The sequence below is a fragment of the Heteronotia binoei genome, chromosome 17, assembly GCF_032191835.1.
Source record: "Heteronotia binoei isolate CCM8104 ecotype False Entrance Well chromosome 17, APGP_CSIRO_Hbin_v1, whole genome shotgun sequence".
Classification (NCBI taxonomy): domain Eukaryota; kingdom Metazoa; phylum Chordata; class Lepidosauria; order Squamata; family Gekkonidae; genus Heteronotia; species Heteronotia binoei.
In genome coordinates, this window is record NC_083239.1 from 56,174,598 (window position 1) to 56,187,567 (window position 12,970).

At 48.4% G+C, this 12,970-nt stretch overlaps 1 protein-coding gene and 1 non-coding gene across 2 annotated transcripts in view; one reads left to right on the top strand and one right to left on the bottom strand.

Moving 5' to 3' along the window:
* Positions 1-12,970, top strand: part of LOC132586353 (cytochrome P450 2G1-like) — a 520,878-nt gene that overhangs the window by 189,438 nt on the left and 318,470 nt on the right. The window lies entirely within an intron of this gene.
* On the bottom strand, positions 5,184-5,255 carry TRNAT-AGU (transfer RNA threonine (anticodon AGU)). Its single transcript has one exon. It is a non-coding gene; the product is annotated as a tRNA-Thr (tRNA).

A 12,970-nucleotide genomic window follows, 5' to 3' on the forward strand; every position in this document is an offset into this window, starting at 1 on the left:
CCTTCCCCTGAGAAGAACATCAGAAGAGCCCTGCTGGGTCAGACCAGTGAAGGTCCATCTAGTCCAGCCTCCTGTCTCATACAGTGGCCAACCAGCTCTTCTGGAGGGCCAACAACAGGGCAGAGAGGCTGAGGCCTTCCCCTGAGAAGAACCTCAGAAGAGCCCTGCTGGATCAGACCAGGGAGGGTCCACCTAGTCCAGCATCCTGTCTCACATAGTGGTCAACCAGTTCCTCTAGAGAGCCAACAACAGAGCAATGTTGTCTCCTGGCTCTGGGATTCAGAGTCTGACTGCCACTGAATGTGGAGGTTCCCTTCAGTCACCACAGCTAGCAGCCATTGATAGACTTATCCACCATGAATCTATCTAATCCCCTTTTAAAGGTGTTTTTCCTGTGGTCATCGCTACATCCTCTAGCAGTTAATTCCACAATGTGATCTTCTGGGTGTGTCCATAGAGAACATTTATGGGCTGTATGAGTGAGGAGGCTATAGCAGTGAGTGGACCACTAGGATTTTTGGAAGCTCAGAGGGATACAGCTATGCTCAGCATTCTGATTTCCAGCCCATGTACCTGAATGGGAGTAGGAGGTCTCTCCCTTGGTCCCCCACCCCCACCTCAATGTTGAGCCAGTTCTGTTAAAAATAGTTATTTTATGCCTGCTTGACCAAATCTTGGCTGGGTGACAGCGTTCCTCTGCTTCAGAGGGTCCCAGTTGAGTCTGTGGTCCTTCTTCAACCTTGAATAGGGGGTCAGAGGGGTGGTGTGAAAGGGAAAGACCCTTTTCTGCCTCAGTCCCTGGAAAGCTGCTCCCAGTCTCAGTAGACAATACTAGTCTTGATGGACCAGTGGTCTGACTCGGTCTAAGGCAGCTTCACACACAGGTGTGTTGACATGACTCGTTGTTATTTTGCCATGAAAGAGATTCACAGAAACATCAATGGGTGACCTCAAAGTAGCTGTTTTACTGCAAAGGAACTTCAAGAACAGAATAGAGAGAGAAACTGCTGAATTACAAATTATTATGAATCTTTGGACAAACACCTCCCCAGGACTGAACAGGGACATTGGTTTTTTATCTCATTACATATCTCATTACATATGCTAAACCAACTCTCACTGTGTATAGCTATACATTCACAGATTTCCAATGTATTTCTCTTTTAGAACAGTGTATCAGAATAATGTTATTGTTTTTTTAGGGGGGATTGTAATGATATACTCAAGGGATATGGACTTTTTATCGCATTACATATACTAACCCACCTCCCACTATATTTTAAGGTAACTTTTTTTCTAATGGCAAACTAGAATGTATTTCTCTTTTAGAACAGTGTATCAAAATATTTTGTTTTTTTGTATTGATATGCTCAAATAGGGGATATGGGCTATTTATCTCATTACATGTACTGGCCCATCTCCCACTATATTTTAATGTACCATTTTTTTCTAATGGCAAACTAGAATGTATTTCTCTTTTAGAACAGTGTATCAGAATATTTTGGGGTTTTGTACTGACCTACTCAAATAGGGATATTGGCTGTTTATCTTATTACATATACTAACCCATCTTCCACTATATTCTAATGTATTCTTTTCTTCTAATGGCAAACTAGAATGATATCATAACCTCTTGAGATACTAATGCCCTCCATTTAAATCCACAACTAAGAAGCCAGAATGACACCCAGATTTATGGCACTTCACACCTGTGACAGGTCTGATTTTTATCACCCTCCACTGCTGTTACAGCCCGGTTAACTATACTAAACAAACACAGACCCCAATATTTCTTTATTTCTTTATTACGTTCAACTTATATCCCGCCCTCTCCACAAGCAGACTCAAGGCAGCTCACAACATCATGTCAATACAGTTAAACCAATAAAACATATAAAACCATAATTTACATATTTCAATTTTTAAAAAACACGTTACAATTTTTAAAACCATTCTATAGTGCTGCATCCGTACAATATAGGCGGCATTGAATTTCCGAACAGTGATCACCAGCATTCTATGTGATGTCCGGTGGCAGCCCTCTTTCCTTCAAGCATCGAAGGCCTGCTTGAACAATTCGGTCTTACAGGCCTTGCGGAACGCAGACAGATCCCGCAGGGCCCTTATGGCTTCCGGAAGGGTATTCCAAAGCTCTGGTGCTGCCACTGAAAAAGCCCTAGATCTTGTCACACATAACCTGGATTCTTTTGGTCCGGGGGCGGATAGTAAATCTTTTAATCTGTTAAAAACATTCCCATGACTCTACATACCAACTCACTGCCCACTTTCTCTATACTTAAAGATGGCTTGCCATTCTATTTTGTCTGATGAAGTCTGCTTAAAGCATACGAAAGCTTACATTCTGAATAAAACTTAGTTGGTCTTAAAGGTGCAACTTGTCTGCTGCTTTGTTCTTTTGCTTCAGACCAACACGGCTGCCCACTTGGATCTATCACCATTCAGAGCTTTTTACCAGAAAGCTTTCAGCTCACAATCAGGCCATGTTCCTTAGTGGGAGGGGAGAGAAGAAGCCAATTCCATGCCTGGGCGTCAAGGGCAAAGCTTTCCTCCCTGCAGAAAAGGGGGTGGGGTGCTCAGTGCCCCCATCCCAGCTGGGGGATTCTCTTATGCACCTAGGGAATAGTTGAGGTTTGCTGACTTCACACATCCGGGAGTGCAGGGGGGTCTGTTGCTGGAGGTGGATCACTTGGGCCAGGCCGGGGGAAATGAGACTGGGGTAGCTCAGCAGCAGCCTCATTATGTTGAATGTTGCAATACCACCTCTGACCATGACAACGATGGCGCTGTAGAGCCGCAGAGATTCGTTCAATGGGACGATGCCCCAGTGCCTGATGGGACTGCACACCTGGGCCCCTTTGACACCTTTTGAGAGTCCAGCGCCTGTATAAAACCATGGTGGTGTTCCCACACAGTGCTAACATCAGACTACTCAAAGTGGAGCCCGGCTGAAAAGAAAGAAGCAAAAGTGCTTAACCAAAGGGATTGGAAGGAAGCCGGGTCGTCTGGCTCTGTGTAATCTTTAACCAATGAGAGGCCTTGGAGGCTAAAGAGAAGCTCAAAGTCTAAGGTACTGCTCTTTGGCAGAGACACAAGCTTGCCTGGCATTCCAGCTTAGAGCTCTGGGCAAAGAGTTTACAATAAAGGCCACTTGCTGGGTGTTAGCTTTTCACATCATGCAAGCAGACTGCTTACATTATCCCATAACCCAGACATCTTGAAAGATAACAGTGTTATAAACGGGTTCCCCCTTGAACCTCCAAAAGAAAAACGAAGTCAGTCAGGTAGATCCATTTCATGGATTTACTGATATCAACAGGAGCAATACATCAGGCAAGCTCGAAGTACAGAATTAAAGAAAGTACATTTATACTACTCCAGCCGCAAGTCCCTCCCTTGTCCTCCCAGTTGATAATAGAACAAGGCTTCCAATTCTTTCAGACCGCCTTCTTCACAGCACTACACATTAGCTCCTTGATGTGACCCCCACCCTCTAACATACATTGTATGACTATGTAAATGAAGCAATTATCTATGCTGGGCGTGTTAGTGAATAGTCATGAAGCTATTAAGCATGGCCAGTGTCTACCTGCAGACCCCATCCCATAACCTTTTCACATTTTCACATTTTCATTCCTCGCTGCCAAGATGGCCTTAAGATGTATCAAAACCCTGTAACAGAGACTTCACTAAAATATGCAACATCTCTAAGTTTCACTTCTGCTTCTCTGTTGCCTAAAGTTAAACCTTACACATTGGGTCCCACTTCAGCTCAAACATCAAAATAATTTCCCTGATGTCCAGGGCTTTTATTGTAGAAAAAACCCAGCGGGAACTCATTTATATGTTAGGCCATGCCCCCTGACATCAGCAGAAGTGATGTCACCCATTCAGTAGGTGACTTTCCACATATTGACAGAGCACAGTACAGTCCCAACAGCTGCATTCCATGGATGTGTGTTCTCATACAACCGAATGAGAGGCCTTGTCCCCCCCCCCCCCCGCCCAAACATGGCCAAAGAGAGACAGCCTTCTGTGGAGCAAGCAGTGGCAGGCCCAGCTTCTCCCAGGAGGGCATGCTCATGGGCGGCTCTATATCTCTCCCTCTATTTGCAAGCCTGCTAAGTGCAGAGGTGGAATTCTAGCAGGAACTCCTTTGCATATTAGGCCACATGTCCCTGTTGTAGCCAATCCTCCTGGAGTTTGCAATAGGCCCTGTACTAAGAGCCCTGTAAGCTCTCGGAGGATTGGCTACATCAGGGGTGTGTGGCCTAATATGCAAAGGAGCTCCTGCTACAAAGAAAGCCCTGAGCAGGATACCCCTGATTGCCAGGTGCCAGGTCAAATTACATTGCCCGGCTATATCTGTGGGATTTCCTTGAGGGGGAGGGGGGGTTGCTGATCTAGGCAGGCCTTTGGACTAACTTGGCAGGGAAATTTATGTTTTCTTAAGGCATAGGCTGGTGTTTGAGAGCATTGGATTCAAAGTCAAAGTTCAGAGGGGAAAGAAAACTGGAGAGACCACACATTCCAAGAGGGACAGCCTGAAAAAGGTCTAAAGCGGTGAGCAAGCAGAAGAGCAGAGTCTGGAACAAGAAGGAAATGGATATGGAATCGAGAGAGCCTTCCCCAAACCACAGGGCTGATGAGCCAGTGATTGGTGACACGTGGAAATGTCCTTCCTTTGTTGGGCACGGCTGCCAACTCCACTGGTTGGATCAGGCGCCAACAAACGTGGCTGGAGCTTGCAGGCTGTTCTACCTTTTAGCACTTGGATGTGAAATATAAATGGTATTAGAGAAGGGGTTCAGTTGACATATGGACATATGAAGCTTCCTTCTACTGAATCAGACCCTTGGTCCATCAAAGTCAGTATTGTCTACTCAGACTTGCAGCAGCTCTCCAGGGTCCAAGCTGAGGTTTTTCACACCTATTTGCCTGGACCCTTTTTTGGAGATGCCGGGGATTGAACCTGGGACCTTCTGCTTACTAAGAAGATGCTCTACCACTGAGCCACCTTCCCTCCCCATAGTTGAACATACGAAGCTGCCTTCTACTGAATCAGATCCTCGGTCCATCAAAGTCAGTCTTGTCTACTCAGACTGGCAGCGGCTCTCCAGGGTCCAAGCTGAGGTTTTTCACACCTATTTGCCTGGACCCTTTTTTGGAGATGCCGGGGATTGAACCTGGGACCTTCTGCTTACTAAGCAGATGCTCTACCACTGAGCCACCTTCCCTCCCCATAGTTGAACATACGAAGCTGCCTTCTACTGAATCAGATCCTCGGTCCATCAAAGTCAGTCTTGTCTACTCAGACTGGCAGCGGCTCTCCAGGGTCCAAGCTGAGGTTTTTCACACCTATTTGTCTGGACCCTTTTTTGGAGATGCCAGGGATTGAACCTTCTGCTTACCAAGCAGATGCTCTACCACTGAGCCACTGTCCCTCCCTAAGTTCACATCTTCATTCATTTATTTTCCCCTACCTGCCACTCACCAAAATAATGTTGTCCCGGATTAATTGTTTTGGGGTTTTGTTTTCTGTTCTTCATGGATGTTGTGCAGTTAGATTTAAGAATTGTTGGCTCGAGGATGAGAGAAATGCATTCCGAAGAGTTTCATCAAATTTTGCTGAACAACACAAGACAAACTGCTCATTTCCCTGGCTTGGCTGCAGAAGTAGAGCTCGCTGCACGGCATTGGAAAGGAGTCTGTAGATCCCCTTTTATAATGCATTTCAATGCTGTAAATGAGTTCCAGCAGAATAATCAAATGGCCCTGTAACAAAGCTAGGGATGACAGCCTCCAGGTGGGATCTGGAGATGCCCCAGAATTATAGCTCACCTCCGGATTTCTCCAGGAATCAGTTCCCTTGGAGAAAATGGATGCTTTGGAGGGTGGACGAAATGGCATTGTATTCCACAGAGGTCTCTGTCCTCCCCGGCTCCACCCACAAATCTCCAGGAGTGGCCCAACCTGGAGCTGGCATCCCTACCTCTCCACTGGAGGCTGTGCGGGGGCGAGGGGGAGACTGGGCAGTCCTGCAAAATGGAGATCAAACCACTTTAGTCTTCGTGCTGCTGTTGCAAAGAGAACAGATGAAAGAGCCTCATGCAAAGATGATGGGGGTGAGTTTGCAGGAAGAAGAAGAAGAAGATATTGGATTTATATCCCGCCCTCCACTCCAAAGAGTCTTAGAGGGGCTCACAATCTCCTTTCCCTTCCTCCCCCACAACAGACACCCGGTGAGGTAGATGAAGATATTGGATTTATATCCCGCCCTCCACTCCGAAGAGTCTCAGAGCGGCTCACAATCTCCTTTCCCTTCCTTCCCCACAACAGACACCCTGTGAGGTAGATGAAGATATTGGATTTATATCCCGCTCTCCACTCCGAAGAGTCTCAGAGGGGCTCACAATCTCCTTTCCTTTCCTCCCCCACAACAGACCCCCTGTGAGGTAGATGAAGATATTGGATTTATATCCAGCCCTCCACTCCGAAGAGTCTCAGAGCGGCTCACAATCTCCTTTCCTTTCCTCCCCCACAACAAACCCCCTGTGAGGTAGATGAAGATATTGGATTTATATCTTGCCCTCCACTCCGAAGAGTCTCAGAGGGGCTCACAATCTCCTTTCCCTTCCTCCCCCACAACAGACCCCCTGTGAGGTAGATGAAGATATTGGATTTATATCCCGCCCTCCACTCCGAAGAGTCTCAGAGCGGCTCATAATCTCCTTTCCCTTCCTCCCCCACAACAGACACCCTGTGAGGTAGATGAAGATGTTGGATTTATATCCCGCCCTGCACTCCGAAGAGTCTCACAGCAGCTCACAATCTCCTTTCCCTTCCTCCCCCACACCCTGTGAGGTGGGTGGGGCTGAGAGGGCTCTCACGGCAGCTGCCCTTTCAAGGACAGAGTCTCAGAGCGGCCTACAATCTCCTTTCCCTTCCTCCCCCACAACAGACACCCTGTGAGGTGGGTGGGGCTGAGAGGGCTCTCACAGCAGCTGCCCTTTCAAGGACAACCTCTGCCAGAGCTATGGCTGACCCAAGGCCATGCTAGCAGGTGCAAGTGGAAGAGTGGGGAATCAAACCCAGTTCTCCCAGATAAGAGTCCGCACACTTAACCACTACACCAAACTGGCTCTCAACAGTTGTGGGTGGGTGGGCGTCTAGTGCAGTGTGGGGGGTGGGAGATTGCAACAGCTCAGCAGCTGGTTCTCTCTGAATTTCCGTCTGGTTCTTTCTTACCCAACAGACATGAGATTTGGCCCTGTGACAGGGCCAAATGCAGCTGCTATCATTAGAAAAAATTTCACAACCTCCTCATTCTTGAAGGCAACGTCATCCTTCTTAGAAGTGGAATCAGAAACACTGCAGGACCCCCTGAGTGAAGACAGACAGATGTCTAGAATCCCAGAATCAGAAACTCTCACATTTGAGTGGTGTCACGTTCTCAGGGTGCAGGCAGGCAGGCGTCCAAAGCCAGTCCTAGGTCAAAGTCCAGGAAGTCAAGCAGGAGCCAAGGAATCAGAAGTCAATGTCCAAAAGTCAAAAGGTCAGGGTGCCAAGGAAATCAAGCAGGTCAGGATCAGGAAGGAGCGTGGATGCAAGCCAGAGAATTGACTTGTTGCTTCCACAAGGTTACCAGGTCCTGGGTGGGAGTCTCAATCGGCCTACTGCCTGGGTGGCAGTGATTCTACTAGAACTCAGGGCTGAGAGATCTGAAGCATTGGCATGCCTCATGTCTTTGCTCTGAAAGTTCTTTCCAGAGTCTGCTTCGAACTCTTGAGATGGGAGGAGGAGAGCTTGGAGGCAATTGATCGCAGGAAGAGGAGGATCCCCCAGTCTGGAGGGCCCCAACCCACCGGCAGGGGGCAGGCCGCCAGGGGGCTCCCCACCTCCATTACCCCACACCATCCCAGATGTAATACCATAGAGTTTTACTATAGAATGGTACCATACCACAGAGTGGTACCATAGAGTTTTACTGCAAATTCTAGAGCTTCCCAGAGCGATGTTCTAGGAATCGTGGTAAAACTCTATGACACCATAGCATTTTACTGTGACTTCTAGAGCGTCCCTGGCACAACACCCCTGCTGCGCTGATGTCACTTCTGGGTGATGTCATTGCGCCACATGTGCTTTGAGCGAGAGACAACAATCCCCCACCGCAGTGGCAAAGGGACTTGGCAACGCTGGCTGGCTGGTGGCATCCCATCTCTCCATTGTGTGCAGGGGGGTGGGGGCTTTGGGCTGGACTCTGAGGTGGACATCAGGTGCCCCAACACAGGTGCTCAGAAGTGGGGGGCCCATCTGGGACTGTGGTGTCACATTTCAGGCCTATATTGACATTTAAAGGGTAAACCACTGAAGTTGCCATTAAGGGTAAATTGAAGACCATTAAGCCCAGAGTCTAAAATGACCTGCTTCCACCACATGCATGAAAGTTGTTGGGGGGACAAGGGCTTTTTAGGAGCAGGAACGCACAGGGACACAGTTCTGGCTGGCTTGGCATCAGGGGGTGTGGCCTTCAGGAGAGGGAGAAAAATTTCTCTTCATCAACTCTCTCCACCCTGTGCATAATTTAGAAACCTCTATCACGGGGTGTCAAACATGCAGTTCGGCGGCTGAGTCAGGCGCTTGGAGGGCTCCTATCAGGCCCCTGAGCAACTGGCTGTCATCTGCTTCCTTCTCCCTCTCTCTTGTTTACATCTGCATCATAGCTTGCTTTGCAAGGCTTGCTCAGTCGCACAGGAGCTACAGATCAAAGCCCCTATTTTCTCCATTGGCTGAGGCTCCTCCCTTGGAGAGGAAGGGGGAAGGAATAGCTTGCTTTGCACAGCAGAGCTACTGAGCCAAGTCTTTCCTCCTATTGGCTGAGGCTCCCCCCCCCCCCAGTTCCCTGGGGAAGGAAGGAAAGAGCCAGAGATTCCTTTGCCCAGTTCTCTGGCTCCCATGGGAGAAATACAAAGAAGAATCTTTAAGACCAATGAGTGCTAACATTTTAAGCATGTTTTAAGTTTTTAAAAATATATGTTTGTGTTCTTTATAAACATTTATATCTCTGCTACCTAATTTTAAATAGGTACACTCATGGCCTGGCCCAACATGGCTTAGCCCGGCCCAACAAGGTCTCATTTATGTCAGATCCGGCCCTCGTAACAAATGACTTCGACACCCCTGCTCTATCATGTCCCCTCCCTTAGTCATCTCTTTTCTAAACTGAAAAGTCCCAGATTTTTCAGCCTTTCCTCATGCTTACACGAGCGAAACAGGCACTATATATCATGGCTGAACACAAGTTGATTGCATATCTACCTATAATAGCTTTGAATGCATGTTCATAGAAGATATTGCTTTGTCATTCAGTAATTTTACTTTCTGCTTACCTTATATTTTTATACAACGGACGACATTCCTTGTTTCTGCTTTTGGAGACTTGAGATGACCACAAATATCCCACATTTCCCCAATTCATAGCTGCGTGGCACTGGCCACACAGAAAACCAGTTCTCTCTGGCTTGTAGCTTTTCACTAAGTGGTTCCATATTTTCTAGATGCTTTACAGTCAACTTTTCACCAGGGCACTGTTTTATCAACTTCATTTTGGGAAAAACACTCTCTCTTTTATGTGGTTTCATAGCCTGATTTTCTATTATGGCCATGCTTCATGGGCTTGTTTTCTCATTTTATTTTATTGACTCAGATTGTTTTATTGGAATCATCTGTTTTCTATTGCGAGCCTTTGTTTTACTGGTTTCGTTGCAAGCTGCCTTGAGGAAGCAGATTCAGTTTCCGAATGAATAAACAAATATTTGGATAGGCTTTGTGTCAGTTCAAAGAAATGATAAAGGGGCTTCTATTCAGTTCTAATTCAGGAAAATATTGCTCCTTAATTCCTGACTGCAGTAAATCATAAACACCATGAAGGGAAAAGGCGGTCCTTCCTTTTTCTCACTTCCCATAGTTTGGATTGTAATTAGCAGTCACATTATAAAGCTTAATATACCATCTGGTAATCACTTGGATAGTTTTCTCGAAGGATGGGATGTAAAGAGAAGCCATTTTTGCAGGCTTACCTCCCCACACACACACACCTGTGAGGGCATAATATTGGTGCCAGTTTGGTGTAGTGGTGAAGTGTGTGGACTCTTATCTGGAAGAACCGGGTTTGATTCCCCACTCCTCCACTTGCAGTTGCTGGAATGGCCTTGGGTCAGCCAGAGCTCTCTTATCTGGGAGAACCGGGTTTGATTCCCCACTCCTTAACTTGCAGCTGCAGGAATGGCCTTGGGTCAGCCAGCGCTCTCTTATCTGGGAGAACCAGGTTTGATTCCCCCCTCCTCTATTTGCAGCTGCTAGCATGGCCTTGGGTCAGCCAGAGCTCTGGCAGAGGTTGTCCTTGAAAGGGCAGCTGCTGTGAAAGCCCTCTCCAGGCCCACCCACCTCACAGGGTGTCTGTTGTGGGGGAGGAAGGTAAAGAAGATTGTGAGCCGCTCTGAGACGCTTTGGAGTGGAAAGCGGGATATAAATCCAATATCTTCTTCTTCTCCTCCTCCTCCTTAACACAATTTCTAGCTTGGCTTCAATAGTATCCTAGCCGGCTCCAGGTTGACTCAGCCTTCCATCCTTCTGAAGACAGTAAAATGAGTACTCAGCTTGCTGGGGGGAAGTATAGATGACTGGGGAAGGCAAGGGCAAAGCACCCTGTAAAAAGTCTGCTGTGAAAATGTCATGATGCTGCGTCACTTCAGAGTTGGAAACGACTGGTGCTTGCAAAGGGAACCTTTACCTTTTTTTACAACTCTCTCAGATCTTCAAGAGACGTTTTGGCCACATAACACGTACGGGTTGGCAGCTCCAGTTCCAGTCTCCCCTTCCTTAGTACAGTCTCATGATCCAAGGAGGCAGTTTACCCGGACAGAGAAGCCAGTCCATTATCAGGGGTGGCCAACGGTAGCTCTCCAGATGTTTTTTGCCTACAACTCCCATCAGCCCCAGACAGCATGGCCAATGGCTGGGGCTGATGGGAGTTGTAAGCAAAAAACTTCTGGTGAGCTACTCTTGGCCACCCCTGGACTAAATGATTTGTGTGTTCAGATAATTTTATATCTTTGACATTTAATTTACACCTTTGCTAAATGCAAATAGATGTAGCTATTCGTTATTGCCACAAATACATCTTGGCAGGCTCTGATTTAAACAGTATTGCATGAAATTTTAAAACAGCTGTTGTGATGTTGCCATCTTGGCGAGAAACATCTTAACAAGAATAGCACAAACCAAACCAGGAAGCAAAATTCATTTCGAATTTTGCACAGCTTGTGGTTCGGGAACCGAAGTTCATGATGGATCTACCATCACAAACTTCCACAAATTTGTAAAGCAATTCAGAGCAGTTTGTTGCAGTTCATGGATAGAGCAGAAAGAAGGCTGAGTCCCTTTAAACGTTCTGTTCCTGGTGAAAGCTTCAAAAACAGCTGAGTGGGGAGGAGCAGCCTGAACCCTGCCACTCTGCTGTTTTGGGCTGTCATGGGCAGTCTCTCTAAAGGGATGGCCCCAAACAGCCCCAAGACAGCTGAGCCCAGCACACTACTCCTCACGGCTGAGCTGTTTTTCAGGCTTCCTGCAAAGCCATAAACCAGGGGTGGTCAAATTTACTTAACAGAAGAGCCACATAGAATAAACATCAAATGTTTGAGAGCCGCAAGAAATGAACATCAGATGTTTGAGAGCTACAAGAGGGAGGGTGGGAGGGAGGGAGGGTGGGAGGAAGGAAGGAAGGAAGGAAGGAAGGAAGGAAGGAAGGAAGGGAGGGAGGGAGGAAGGAAGGGACGGAGGGAGGCAGGGAGGGAGGGAGGCAGGGAGGGAGGAGAGGGAAGGAGGGAGGGAGGGAGGGAAGGAAGGAAGGAAGGAGGGAGGGAAGGAGGGAAGGAGGGAAGGAAGGAAGGAAGGGAGGGAGGGAAGGAGAGAGGGAGGGAGGGAAGGAGAGAGGGAGGGAGGGAAGGAGAGAGGGAAGGAGGGAGGGAAGGAGGGAGGGAAGGAGAGAGGGAAGGAGGGAGGGAAGGAGGGAGGGAGAGAGGGAAGGAGGGAGGGAGAGAGGGAAGGAGGGAGGGAAGGAGGGAGGGAAGGAAGGAAGGAAGGGAGGGAGGGAGGAAGGAAGGAAGGAAGGGAGGGAGGGAAGGAGGGAGGGAGGGAGGGAAGGAGAGAGGGAAGGAGGGAGGGAAGGAGGGAGGGAAGGAGGGAGGGAAGGAAGGAGGGAGGGAGGGAGGGAGGGAAGGAAGGAAGGAAGGAAGGAAGGAAGGAAGGAAGGAGAGAGGGAAGGAGGGAGGGAAGGAAGGGAGGGAGGGAGGAGAGGGAGGGAGGGAGGGAAGGAGAGAGGGAAGGAGGGAGGGAAGGAGAGAGGGAAGGAGGGAGGGAGGGAAGGAGGGAAGGAAGGAGGGAAGGAGGGAGGGAGGGAGGGAAGGAAGGAAGGAAGGAAGGAGGGAGGGAGGGGAAGGAAGGAGGGAAGGAGGGAGGGAAGGAAGGAGGGAAGGAATGAAGGAAGGAAGGAGGGAAGGAGAGAGGGAAGGAGGGAGGGAAGGAGAGAGGGAAGGAGGGAGGGAAGGAGGGAGGGAGGGAAGGAGAGAGGGAAGGAGGGAGGGAGAGAGGGAAGGAGAGAGGGAAGGAGGGAGGGAGGGAGAGAGGGAAGGAGGGAGGGAGGGAAGAAGAGAGGGAAGGAGGGAGGGAGGGAAGGAAGGAAGGAAGGAAGGAAGGAGGGAGGGAAGGAAGGAAGGGAGGGAGGGAGGGAAGGAAGGAGGGAAGGGAGGGAGGGAGGGAAGGAAGGAAGGAGGGAAGGAAGGAAGGAAGGAAGGAAGGAAGGAAGGAAGGAAGGAAGGAAGGAAGGAAGGAAGGAAACACAAAATGCATTTTTCTGGTTCATGCCCACTCCTAACAAGAACCTAGACATGTT